Here is a 14172-nt window from a genome sequence, read left to right as displayed (position 1 = left end):
GTAGCTGTCTGTGTATTTTGCTTTATGAATTTTAGAGCATTATTCTCAAGAGAAATCCATAGTTTTCACCAGACTGACAAAGGATCCGTAGCACCAAAAGGGCCAAGAAGCCAAAGGAAACATAATTTTGGAGTTGGTAAATGATCAGATTTTGTGGGGGAAGTGGTCTTTAAAAATCAGGATTGTGGGTTTAGGTGTGGTCCCCTTCCGAACTTTCTGTCATTTGACTTCAAAATTCAGGTTGCTGCAAGCTTTGCTTGGAGGAGTTAGTGTTCCAGTAAAATCTGTAGGAAGACCTGTCACAGCTCTTTGCCACTCAGAACAAATACGTCTTGATGGCAAGACTTGATAAGACTTTATTTTGTAGTTTTTACTAAGGGTCAGAGCTTGAGTGTTTGCTCTGTGAGTTTCCTGAGGTCATATGAATTGAATAACTCTGGTCAGAATGCCAGAGAATGTTAAACATATTTATTGGGAGAGGCTGCTGTGTGCCAGGCACTCCCCTAAATGCTGGTAGTATTGCAGATTATTGCAGTGAGGAGACTTAAAATCTTTGTTCTAGTGGGTCCCTGGTAATATATGAATATTAAGAGAAGAGTTATGCAGGGCAAAGGAATGGAGAACTCTAATAGTAAACAGGGTGGCTGTGAAAGGCTTCTTTGAGAAGGTGCCATTTGAGCAGAGACTTGAATGAAGGGAGTCCAGCATGTGAAAATTTGGGAGAAGTGAGTGTGAGGAGAAAAGAATAGTATTCCAAAGTTTCCTTAAGCACAATGAGCTTGGTAAGCATTGCAAAGGTTCTTAAACAGAAGTGAGCTCTTCTAGGAAGAGCAAGAAGGCCAGCGTTTGCCAGTGAAATGAGCAAAGGAGACAGTGGTAGCAGATGAGGGTAAAAAGAGTTAGGCAGGGCCAGGTCACGTGTGGCCTTGTAGAGCACAGTGAAAGATTTGCACCTTTTTCTAAATCTGATGGGATGCACTTACAGAGTATTGAGCAAAAGAGTGATGGGATCTGATTTACATCGTTGAAAAATAGACCATTTTTTGCAGCCCAGTGCTGAATTAAATTTTGCAGTGGTGGTTTCTGGAAGGGTAAATAGTGCAAAAGGGCATTCCATTTTGAAAAATAGAAAACTGAGTTCTATTTGCCTTTATCATCTACCTAACTTTCTCATTGCTGCAAAGAAGATAATCAAAAAGGTATGAATACCTAACCAAGCACAAAATACTCTTTTTTTTTTTTTAATATTTATTTATTTTTGAGAGACAGAGACAGAGAGCACGAGTGGGGGTGGGGCAGAGAGAGGGAGACACAGAATCCTAAGCAGGCTCCAGGCTCTGAAGCAGGCTCCAGAGAATCTGAAGCAGGCTCCAGGCCATCAGCACAGAGCCCGATGCAGGGCTCGAACTCATGAACCATGAGATCATGACCTGAGCTGAAGTCGGACAGTCAACCGACTGAGCCACCCAGGCTCCCTACAAAATACTCTTAATACAAGTTGCTGGTAGCGGACTTAGTTGTTTAATGGGTAAGTAAATACAGTGTGCACGTATCTATAGGTTATAATACAAATTTCAACAATTTTCCATCTCTGTTTGCTACTTTACTCATACTGCTCAATAAATATTTGTTGAATAAATAGAATTTAGTTGGGCAAACACACTGTGTCTTATCTCTGAATCCTTTTTTCCTAGTTCTGAGATTACTTCATGAGCTTTCCAGAGCTTTAATTTCCATCATAAATTATTAGGTTCTGAATAATGTACATAACAGCTCTTGAATTTAGCTTATGCTCTGTAATTGAACTTAATCAGTTTTTAATAACTCTTTCAGAATTACTGTGTATCAGTCACTGTCTTGGACCCTAGGAGTTTCAAGAGCTCTTGCCTTAATGGGACTAAATTTACAACAAAGTGTGTGATTGGTCCTAAGACAGTTTTGAGACCATAAAGAAAAGGTTGACTTGTGTGTTAGGGGAGGGAAGCAGAAAGAAGAACTAAGTATTAAGGGGTTGAGTGGGAGTTTGCCAGAGGGAGATGGGAAGAGGCAATAACAGAACAGAAAATCAAATACTTAGAACCATGAATGGAGCTTAGGGTATGTGTGGGAGATTAATAGTAGATCAGGAAAGTGAGACACAGCCAGATTGTGAAGGGACTTTATATCACATTAAGACATTTGGGCTTGATACGAAGAATCGGTGAAGGATTTTAAGCAGCTGACTAATATGGTCAGATTTTACTTTAGAAGGAGAATGCTGGTGGCTGAGTGGAGGATGAAAGAGAAACAAGAATCTGGATATAGGGGACCATACTAGGAGCCTTTGTGGCAATTATCTGGGTAACATGGGAATCTAGAGAGTCCTAAATCCAATTTCTGAGGCAGAAATTAAGATCGGACATGGGGAGTGAGAGACAGATTCAAGGGTGTCTGCGTTTTCTCACTTGGTTATTTGGGTGAATGATGAACTTAAATAAGAAATATAAAAGTAGGTTGTAGATGAAAGAAAGCATCAAGTGTGCTTATAGAATAGAGATGATAATGTATGTCCAGTCTAGCCTGACAAGATATTTCTTCTCCTGCCACTAAAAATAACATTAATGGGGTGCCTGAGTGGCTCAGTTGGTTAAGCTCAGGTCATGATCTCACAGTTCATGGGTTTGAGCATAGTACTGTGCTGAGAGCTTGGAGCCTGGAGCCTACTTCGGCTCCTCCCCTGCTCGCTCCCATGCGCGCATTCTCTCTCTCTCTTTCTTTCTCTCTCTCTCAAATAAAAATAAACATTAAAGAAAAAGAAATAACATTAATGAAGAAGATCTGTGAATTGGGAAGCAGTATACTATAATATTTAACAGCAATGATTCTAGAGCCAGACTGCCTGGGCTCACATCCAGGATCCATCTCTTAGTAGCTGTGTGACCTTGGACAACTTACTTCAACCTAACTAGTTTCTCCCTGCAAAATGGGGTAAATCGTCGTATTTACTTCATAGGGGTCTTGTTGGATTAAATTAGTTAATATAAATTAGTTAATATGTAAAGCCCATAGAATGAATATTGCCTGGCATGAGCCATTCGCCATTGTTACTATTATATAGGAAATGGGAGTTTTATTTAAATAAAACATAAGAATACCAGCTCTGTATGCAGCTATTGTCTTGCCCTACTTTCTCTTTTTTCCCAGAGCACTTATCATCTTCTTTTTTTTTTTTTTAATTTTTTTTAATGTTTATTTATTTTAGAGAGAGAGAGGGAGGGAGGGAGGGAGGGAGTGGGGGAGGGGCAGAGAGAAAGGGAGACAAAGAATCCAAAGCAGGCTCCAGGTTCTGAGCTGTCAGCACAGAGCCCGACACAGGGCTCAAACTTATGAACTATGAGCGGATGACTCCAGCTGAGGTCGAATGCTCAACCGACTGAGCCACCCAGGTGCTCCAGCACTTATCTTCTTTTTTTTTTTTTTTTTAATGTTTTTATTTATTTTTGAGACAGAGAGAGACAGAGCATGAATGGGGGAGGGGCAGAGAGAGAGGGAGACACAGAATCGGAAGCAGGCTCCAGGCTCTGAGCCCGACATGGGGCTCGAACTCACGGACCGCAAGATCGTGACCTGAGCTGAAGTCGGACGCTTAACCGACTGAGCCACCCAGGCGCCCCTCCAGCACTTATCTTCTAATGTACTAGACACTTTATGTATTTCTGATGTTTATAGTATAGTATTTGTCTTCCTTTCACTAGAACAGTGGTTTTCATAGTTTGGTCCCTGAACTGCCAGTGTCAGCATCATCTGGGAATTTATTAGAAATGCAAATTATTGGGCTCTACCCAATATTTACGGAATTATTAACTGTCTTAACAGCCTGTTTTAACAGCCATCCAGGGGATTTCTGATGCATGTCAAGTTTAAAAGCACCTGAGCCAAAAATAAGTTCTATATTTTCTCCACATCTTTGTCAGTGGGTGTTATTTCTTGTCTTTTGATTATAGCCTTTCCAACAGGTGTGAGGTAATATCTCATGGTGATTTGCTTTGCATTTCCCTGATTAGTGATGTTGAGTACCTTTTCGTATACCTGTTGGCCATCTATATGTCTTCTTTGGAAAAATGCCTGTCCAGATATTTTGCCCATTTTTTTTTTATCAGATTGTTTGGGTTTTTTGCTCCTGAGTTGTATGAGTTCTTTATCTATTTTGGGTATTAATCCCTTATCAGATACATGATTTGCAAATATTTTCTCCCATTTGGTAAATTGCCTTTTCATTTTGTTGATGGTTTTCTCTGCTGTGCAAAAACTTTTTAGTTTGATGTAGTCCCATTTGTTTATTTTTACTTTTGTTACCTTTACTTTTGGTATCAAATCCAAAAACTCATCACCAATACTGATGTCAAGGAACTCTGTTTTTTTCTAGGAGTTTTATGGTTTCAGGTCTTACATTCAAGTCTTTGATCCATTTTGAGTTAATTTTTGTATATGGTGTAAGATACTGGTTAATTTCCATTCTCTTGCATTTTTCTGTCAAGTTTTCCCAAAACCTTTTATTGAAGGGATCATCATTTCCTATGAGGTAATGGAAGTGTGTGTGTGTGTGTGTGTGTGTGTGTGTGTGTGTGTGTGTGTGTATGTATCTCCTCCTGGTTCCTGACACACAGCTCCCAAAATCCTTGTAATTCCCTAAGTGATAAGAACACTAGGAGCATCTTTTGTTCTAATGAGGTGACTCTGGGTGGGCTCCTGGGTGGGGACTGGTCACCAGAAAGACCAACCTGTGATTAGAAGCTTGGATTTTCAGCCCTATCTTTTGTCCTCCAGAGAGGAAAGAAGAGCTGAAAATGGAAGTTAATAATTGATCATGCCCGTATGAAGTAGCTTCCATAAAATCCCAATAGTATATGGGGTTTAGAGAGCTTCCAGGAGGGTGAAAATATCCATACCTGGAGTGTGATGCACCCCAGCTCCACAGGGACAGAAGCTCCTGTGTTCAGGACTCCCCCAGACCTCACCCTGTGTATCTCTTCATCTGGCTCTTCACCTGTATTCTTTATCATAATCCTTAATAAATTGGTAAATGTAAGTAAGTGTTTCCCTGAATTCTGTGAGCCACTCTAACAAGTTAATTGAACCTGAGGAGGGGGTCATAAGAACCTTCAATTTGTAGCCAAATTGGACAGAAGTTGTGGCTAACCTGAGGACCTATTGTGATTGACTTTTAAAGGGGGAGGGGTGGTCTTGTGAGACTGAGCTCTTAATCTGTGGAATCTGATGCTGTCTCCATGTAGATAGTGTCAGAATTGAGTTGAACTGTGAACATCCAGCTGGTATTGCAGAGAAATGTTTGGTGTGGAGAAAAACCTCCACACGTTTGGTTGACCAGAAGTGTTCTGAGTAGTAAAGGAGATACACAAGAAACACAGGAGGGACTGAGTTTTTCTCTATACAGGAGAGAAAGACATAGGAGGGGGAAGGACTTGGTTTTCTAATGTAGTTCCCATTGTATATTCTTGACTCTTATTGTAAGTTAATTGATCATGTATGTGTATATTTATTTCTGGGCTCTCTATTCTGTTCCACTGATTTTTGCATTTTTTTTTTTATGCTAGTACTGTAGCTTTGTAATATCAAGAGGCATGATACTTCCAACTTTGTTCTAATTGGGGTCTTTTTTGGTTCCATACAAATTTTTGGATTGATTGTTTTATTTCTGTGAAAATTGCCATTGGAATTTTGATAAGGATTGCAGAGTCTGTAGATTGCTTTGGGTATTATGGACCTTTTAACAGTACTAATTTTTCCAATCCATGTGCATGGAATATCTTTTCATTTATTTGTGTCTTCAGTTTCTTTCATCAGTGTTTTGTGTTTTTAGTGTACATATCTTTAACCTCCTTGGTTAGGCTTAGTGTTTTATTCTTTTTGTTGCAATTGTAAATGGCATTACTTTCTTAATTTCTCCTGATAGTTCATTGTTAGTATATAGAAATGCAATCGGTTTTTGTATATTGATTTTGTATACTGCAACTTACTGAATTTATTTATTAAATCTAACAGTTTTTTCAGTGGAGTCTGTAGGGTTTTCTGTGTATAATATGCCATCTGCAAATAGTGACAGAATTTACTTCTTCCTTTCCAATTTTGAATGCCTTTCATTTCTTTTTCATGCCTAATTGCTCTGGCTTCCAATACTGTGTTGTATAAAAATGGTGAGAGTAGGCATCCTTATTCGTGATCTTAGAGGAAAAGATTTGAGCTTTCCACCAGTGAGTATAATGTTAGCTGTGGGCTTGTCACATATGACCTTTACTTTGTTGAAGTATGTTCTCTCTAGATATATCCAGTTTGTTGAGATTTTATATCATAAATGGATGTTGAATTTTGTGAGATATTTTTTCTGCATCTCTTGAGCTGATCATATGATTTTTGCCCTTCATTTTGTTAATGTGGTATATCATGTTGATTTGTAGATACATTCTTGCATCCCTGGAGTAAATCCCACTTGATCAAGGTGTATGATCCTTTAACGTGTCATTGAATTCAGTTTGCTAATAACTTTGTTGAGGATTTTTGCATCTATGTTCATCAGGGATATTGTTTCTTTGTTTTGAGAGAGGGCACAAGTGAGTGAGGGGCAGAGAGAGAGAGAGAATCCCTTGAGGGACAGAGAGAGAGAGAGAGAGAGAGAGAGGGAAGGAGAGAGAGAGAGAAGCAGGACTTACCTGAAGTGGGGCTTGTGCTCACCCAAAGTGGGGCACGAGCTCACCTGAAGTGGGGCTGAAGCTCACCCGATGTGGGACTCGAACTCATAACCTGAGTCAAAATCAGATGCTTAACGACTGAGCCACCCAGGCACCCAGAGATATTCTTAATTTTCTTTCTTGCGGTGCCTTTGTCTGGTTTTGGTATCATTGTAATGCTGGCCTCATAAAAGTTTGGAGGTGTTCCTTCTTCTATTATAAGTTCTATATTTTGTCTGTTTTGTTTATTATGTATCCTAAGCACCTAGAACAGTGCCTTGTATGTACTAGGTGCTCCACAACTATTTGTTGAGTGATTGTAGAAGTACTGTGAATTGTGGAGAAACTTACAATAATATATGGTTGCCTATTAAAACTGGGTGTAACTTTATTTTTATTCTACCACATTTTCCACATTTTCATCATTTGTAAAATGGATACCTATACCTATTAAAACAAAGGATGGGATAACAGACAAAATATGTCCCTTTTTAGGAAGATTGTTTGGCAGTGATAATCTGTTAGTGTATGTGATAATTATTAATCGATTTTATATAATATTAAGTATGTACATAATTTTTAATGCATATTACTTAATATATAATTACTTAATAATATTAAGTATGCCATAATGTCTAGTCTTAGTTTGTAGCATATGAAGAGGTCTCTCCAAATACCTCAGAATGCTGTAAATTATTATTAGATAATACTGTGCCTGTAGTCATGTTCTAGTTTGGGTTTTGTAGGACCTGAAGGCAGCTCCAAGTGTATTAATGAGTGTTATAGAATTATTGAAAAGTTTCCTTTTTAACTCACTCAAATTTCAGTGTGTGTCTTTGAGACCTCATTATTCTGGAAACCAGCAAAAATAGTCACTATAAAGAGACTATAGAATCATATGCAACTGGTTGGTAAACAATTAACTTATTGACTGCAGAATTTTAATTTTTCTAACACTCTTCATATTCTTTGGTGAATTTTGTTTTTACTCTTAGTTCTTTCTACCTAAGGATTTAATTTTAAAAACAATGGTAGTGGGGCACCTGGGTGACTCAGTCCATAAAGCATCTGACTCTTGATTTTGGTTTGGGTCATGATCTCATAGTTCATGAGTTCAAGCCCCACATAGGGCTCTGTGCTGACAGTGCAGAGCCTGCTTGGGATTGTCTCTCTCTCCCTCTCTGTCTCTCCCTCTCTCTCTCCCTCTCCCTCTCCCTCTCCCTCTTCCTCTCCCTGCGTCTTTCTCTGTCCTTCCCATGCGCACATGCACATGCTCTTTCTCTCAAAATAAACTTCAAAAAATGGTAGTTGCTATTTATGAAACTCTCAATATGCCGAGCATTTGCTAAGTGCTTATTATGTGTATTATCTCTCTTAACCCTTTCAGACAACCTTATGAGGTCGGTACTGTTATATTTCTTATTTTCAGATAAGGAAACAGGCTTAGAGGGATCTAACACAGGCATATCTTGTTTTATTGCACTTTATTGCACTTCACTTTATTGTGCTTTTCAAATACTGCATTTTTTACAAATTGAAGATTTGTGGCATCCCACAATTTGTGTTGAACAAATTTATTAACACCATTTTCCAACAACATTTGCTCAACTTAATGTCTGTCACATTCTCATGAAACTTCAGACTGAAATTAGGCCAGTTAATAACCCTATAATCGCCTTTTAGTGTTCAAGCAAAAGGAAGAGTTGCATGTCTTTCACGTTAAATCAGAAGCTTCAAATGATTAAGCTTAGTGAGAAACGTATGTCAAAAGCTGAGATAGGCCAAAACCTAGGCCTCTTGACCAAAGAGTTAGCCAAATCGTGAATGTAATGGAAAAGGTTTTAAAGGAAGTTAAATGTGCTGTTCATGTGAACATAAGAATGATAAACAAGCAAAACAGCCTTATTGTTGATACGGAGAAGGTTTTAGTGGCCTGGATAGAAGATTAAACTAGCCACAATGTTTATTTATTTACTTATTTTAATGTTTATTTATTTTTGAGAGACACGGAGACAGAATGCGAGTGGGTTAGGGGCAGAGAGAGAGGGAGACACAGAATCCAAAGCAGGATCCAGGCTCCGAGCTGTCAGCACAGAGCCCGATGCGGGGCTTGAACCCACAAGCCGTGAGATCGTGACCTGAGCCGAAGTTGGATGCTCAACTGACTGAGCCACCCAGGCGCCCCATAAACTAGCCACAATGTTATCTTAAGCCAAAGCCTAATCCAGAGTAAGGCCCTAACTCTTCAATTCAAAGCTGGGAGAGATGAAGAAGCTGCTTCAGAAGAAAAGTTTGAAGCTAGCAGAGGTTGGTTCATGAGGTTTAAGGAAAGAAGCCATCTTCCTAACATAAAAGTGCAAGGTGAAGGAATCCCCAAGTGCTGATGGAAAAGCTGCAGCATGTTATCCAGAAGATGTAGCAAAGATAAGTAAAGAAGGAGACTGCACTAAACAACAGATTTTTGATGTAGATGAAACAGCCATCTAGGATTTTCTTAACTAGAGAGAAGTCAATGCCTGGCTTCAAAGCCTCAAAGCACAGGCTGACTCTTTTATTAGGAGCTAATGCAGCTTGTGACTTTGCGTTGAAGCCAGTGCTCCTAGACCATTCCAATAATCCTGGGGCCCTTAAGAATTATGCTAAATCTACTGTGCTTATGCTCTATAGATGGACCAACAAAGCCTAGGTAACAGTACATCTGTTTACACCATGGTTTATTGAATATTTTAAGCCCACTGTTGAGATCTACTGCTCCAAAAAAAGGAATCCTCTCAAAATACTACTGCTCATTGATAGTGTATGTGGTCAGCTAGGTGCTCTCTCATGGAGGTGTACAATAAGTTTCATGCCTGCTAACAACATCTATTCTGCAGTCCATGGATCAAGGAGTAATTTTGACTTTTAAGTCTTATTATTTAAGAAATACATTCCAAAAAAAAAAAAAAAAAAAAGAAAGAAAGAGAAGAAATACATTCCATAAGTCTCTAGCTGCCAAAGGTAATGATTCCTCTGACAGTTCTGGGTATAGTAAATTGAAAACCTGGAAAGGTTTCACCATTCTGGATGCCATTAAAAACATTGATAATTCAAGGAAGAGGTCAAAATAATGACTTTAATGGGAGTTCTGAAGAAATTGGTTCCAGCCCTCATGGATGACTTTGAGGGCTTCAAGACTTCAGTGGAGGAAATCACTGCAGATGTAGTAGAAATAGCAAGAGAACTAGAATTAAAAGTGGAGCCTGAAGATGTGACTGAATTGTTGTAATCTCAGGATAAAAGCTTTAACTGATGAGGAGTTGCTTCTTATGGATGAACAAAGAAAGTGGTTTCTTGAGATGGAAGCTACTGCTGGTGAGGATGCTGTGAAGATTGTTGAAATGACAACAAAGGATTTGGAATATTACATAAACTTAGTTGATAAAGCAGTTCAGGATTTGAGAGGATTGACTTCAGTTTTTAAATAAATTCTGAATAAAATGCTATCAAACAGTTTTCATGCTACAGAGAAATTGTTCATGAAAGGAAAATTCCATCAATGCAGCAAACTTCATTGTTGTGTTATGTTAAGAAATTGCCACAGCCACCGTAACCTTCAGCAACCACCACCCTGATCAGTCAGCAGCTATCAACATCAAGACGAGACCCTCTACCAGCAAAAAGATTATGACTCACTCAACTTCAGATGATAGCATTTTTCACAGTAAAACATTTACTTTCAGTAAAGTATTTTTAAATTGTGTACACTTTTTAGACATAATGCTATCATACACTTTAATAGACTACAGTATAATGTAAGCATAACTTTTGTATGCACAGAGAAACCAAAAATTCATTTGACTTGCTTTATTGCATTCTTCATTGTGGTGGTCTGGAACCAAACCTGCAATATCTCCAAGGCATGCCTGTACTTTTGCCTCCTACATGGTGTGAGATCAGATAAACTATCATAGGCTACAAATAGAGGGTGTAGTTCCTAGAAATGCCACGGTGGGGCACCAAAAGCAAATTCGCCACCTGATCCTGGTGAAACAAGTTATTTCCACAGCTTTAATGGGTCAAGGTAGTCTTTCTTGGGTTGGTAAATCAAACCACCTATAAGGAAGACAGGCTGTCGCCTTAGTTGAATATTGAGGTACACTTTCTTTAGTCTTTCAGAGCTGGCTCTTTTGTGGTGTGTCATCCACCCAGTTTACCAGTCACTTACATGTGACTAGTTTGGGAAGGCATGTGGGGTGGGGGATAGTGTTTGGAATGGCTCACTCTTGGTTTTGGTGCCCATTTTACCTAGTATGCAGTCCTGCAATTTTGTAGTTAATTGTAGTGTTAACTCTAATTCCCTAAAAAATTAAGTCTCAACAAGTTTTACCTGTTGCTGAAGTCTATACCCAGGGAGTATAAAAATGCCCCTCAGTGCTATAATGTACAAAAGCCTTGGATTGGGAGTCAGGAGACTTGCATTCTAGAACTAGTGTTGCCACACATTTGCTCCTCTTATGACCTTGGGGAAGGCAGTTTCTGCAGGCTCTAGTTTCCTCAACTGTAAAATGAGAAGGTTAGACTAGATGATCTCTGAGGTCCATTTACACTCTAACATTCATTGGTTTCACAATTCTGAGACTAAAGCATACAGAAGCACCTACTGATACCTCTCAGTTGGGTTCAGCCTCTTTTGAACCTTTAAATATCTCCCTCCTTGGCTTCATCATCAGAAGGGAGAATTTCAAAGGCTTTTTTTTTTTTAACCTTAGGATTCCATAAAGGATCTCACAATGTGAAAGTCTTAAAATTGTTTTCAAAAAGAGCGTATTTCTTTTAAAAGTATATAAGCTGTAGAGAACTCCTAGAAGAAAGTATGTCATGATTTTAGGTAAAGAGTGGGAGTATCCCAATTCCAAAAAGACTGAGCATAACAGAATCATGAAGAGAAAGAAGTTAGTGAAAGGATCAGTATTCTGTGAGCTACCTCTTTGCCTCCTACTCTTATTTATGTAACCACTTTCTTTGAATCATTCTAGAGTTTGCCTCTTAAAAATGCAGATTTTCAGGGGGCCTGGGTGGCTCAGTTGGTTAAGCGTCTGACTTCAGCTCAGGTCATGATCTCATGGTTCACTGGTTCAAGCCCTGCATCTGGCTCTGTGCTGACTTCAGCTCTGAGCCTGAGGTCTGCTTCAGATTCAGTGTCTCTGTCTCTCCGCCCTTCCCCCACTCATGCTCTGTCTCGCTCTCTCAAAAATAAATAAACATTAAAAAATTTTTTTAAAGATGCAGATTTTCATATCTTTAATAAAGGAGGAAACTTTATGACTAACAGTTGTAGAAAAATCAGAGCTAGGAAGGGGGAATGCACTTATATGTGGAATATTTCTTCATACTGTGTGCCTTGGATCAGAAGTGAGTGTGCTCAAGTTTGGAGATGTGCCTATTCAGAGGAGTGGTGACACTAAGCAACAGCTTATTACAAAGTAATATGATATTTCTCCATGGAAGTAGCCATTCTTGATTGCAGATAATATTTCACTGCTGGTGGCTGAAAACATAGCCTATTCAGGGATAGTGACAGCTGCTTTTGTGCTTACTTCAGTTACATCGTGGATGGTCAAGGTGCAGACCATTTGCCATGGCTGAACTTCTTACTATTTAAAACAGCAACAAAGCCTCATTTGTGAGCGGTGTAGAGTCAGAAATGGTTCACCTGGAGTATCTTGTATATATTAAGGGAATGTCACCGTAAAGGAGGCATAGTAAAAAGTGCATTGTCATTTACTCTTGTAGGTAGTAGTAACATCTAAGGAGCACACTACTAGGTTTACAGTTCTAGAAGCTATGGGGCTTAAAAAGAAAAAGTAAATTTCCCTGTTCTGGAGGAACTGGATTTCCAATTGAGAATATAGAATGTACCCATCCAGAATGGTTTATGATCACTTAAAAAGCAGCAGACGACTGACATGCTAGATGCTATTGTGATTAACAAAATGTAAATCCATATAAGGCATTACTGTGGCATTATATTTTACATGGGATTGGGTTCGAATGTGAAGGCTTAGGATGAAAACCAGAGTAAAGAAAATTACGCCAGAAAATCTGAGGATAGCATATTGAATACCCACATGCCATCCCTCCATAAGCCCAACTCAGCTGTTTTCTTTGGCATTGGAAAAAATTGTCCTTCCTTCAATCGATGAAGTGCTGGCTTGTATTTAGGAGTCACAGTGAATGAAAAATAATATAACTTTAAAAGACCATGTCCCCATACACATGCTGCAACATGAATGAACTTTGAGGACCTTATGGTAAGTGAAATAAGCTGGGCACAAAAGGACAAATATTTTATGATTCCTTTTGTAGGAGATACCTAGCCTAGTCAAATTCATAGATACAGAAGTAAAATGGTGGTTACCAGAGTCTGGGGGCATAGGAGGTGGAGAAATAGTCTTCATTGGGTATGAGTTTCAGTTTGGGGTAGTGGAAAGGTTCTGGAGATGGGGTAGTGGTGATGATTGCACAACAATGTGAATGTACTTACTGCCCCTTAGCTGTATACTTATAAAAGGTCAAGGGGTGACTGGGTGGTTCAGTTGGTTAAGTGTCCAACTCTTGATTTTGGCTCAGGTCATGATCTCACAGTTTGCTGACAGTGCAAAGCCTGCTTGGGATTCTCCCTCTCCTGCTGTCTGTCTGCCCCTCCCTGGCTCGTGTGCACATGCTGTCTCTCTCAAAATAAATATTAAGCTAAAAAAAAATTTTTTTTAAAAAAAGGTCAAAATGATAACTTTTATGTAAATTTTACCAAACTTGAAAAAAAAAGACTGTATCCCCAGATTGTGAAGATAATTTCAAAAGATGAGCTCAAAAAAAACAATGTAAGCAGTGGTAACTTTGTGGAATAGGTAGATTATGTGTAGATTTTCAGAGAGAACATTCGTTTGGACACATTTTCAGAAATCAAGCTGCTCATAAGTAGGGATAATTTTTGCTTGTTACATATGAAGAGATAAGCTACCTACTTGTTTTATAGCTAAGGAAGGAGGTCTGGTCCCAAAGAGATGAAGAATTATTACCCATATTAGATGTTGAGTCAACTCCAAGGAAAGGACCAGAATCTAACTCCTTTTCTTACCAGTGGTTCCCTCTTTCACAAATGTTTTACCAGGTGATATTATGCCGGTCCAAGTACCATTTTTTCTGTTACTTAATCATTTTTATATCAACTTATTTCTTATAACATACATTTAATACATAAAGTTATTTTATTTTTTTTTCAACGTTTATTTATTTTTTTTGGGACAGAGAGACAGAGCATGAACAGGGGAGGGGCAGAGAGAGAGGGAGACACAGAATCGGAAACAGGCTCCAGGCTCTGAGCCATCAGCCCAGAGCCTGACGCGGGGCTCGAACTCACGGACCGCGAGATCGTGACCTGGCTGAAGTCAGACGCTTAACCGACTGC

The 14172-nt window shown here is 39.0% G+C and overlaps 1 protein-coding gene across 1 annotated transcript in view; it reads left to right on the top strand.

The window, feature by feature from the left end:
- Nucleotides 1-14172, top strand: part of VTI1B (vesicle transport through interaction with t-SNAREs 1B) — a 32033-nt gene that overhangs the window by 841 nt on the left and 17020 nt on the right. The window lies entirely within an intron of this gene.

Source organism: Leopardus geoffroyi, chromosome B3, assembly GCF_018350155.1.
Source record: "Leopardus geoffroyi isolate Oge1 chromosome B3, O.geoffroyi_Oge1_pat1.0, whole genome shotgun sequence".
NCBI classification, from domain to species: Eukaryota; Metazoa; Chordata; class Mammalia; order Carnivora; family Felidae; genus Leopardus; species Leopardus geoffroyi.
Note: the sequence above shows the minus strand (reverse complement) of the source record. Positions and strands in the feature narration are given on the sequence as shown.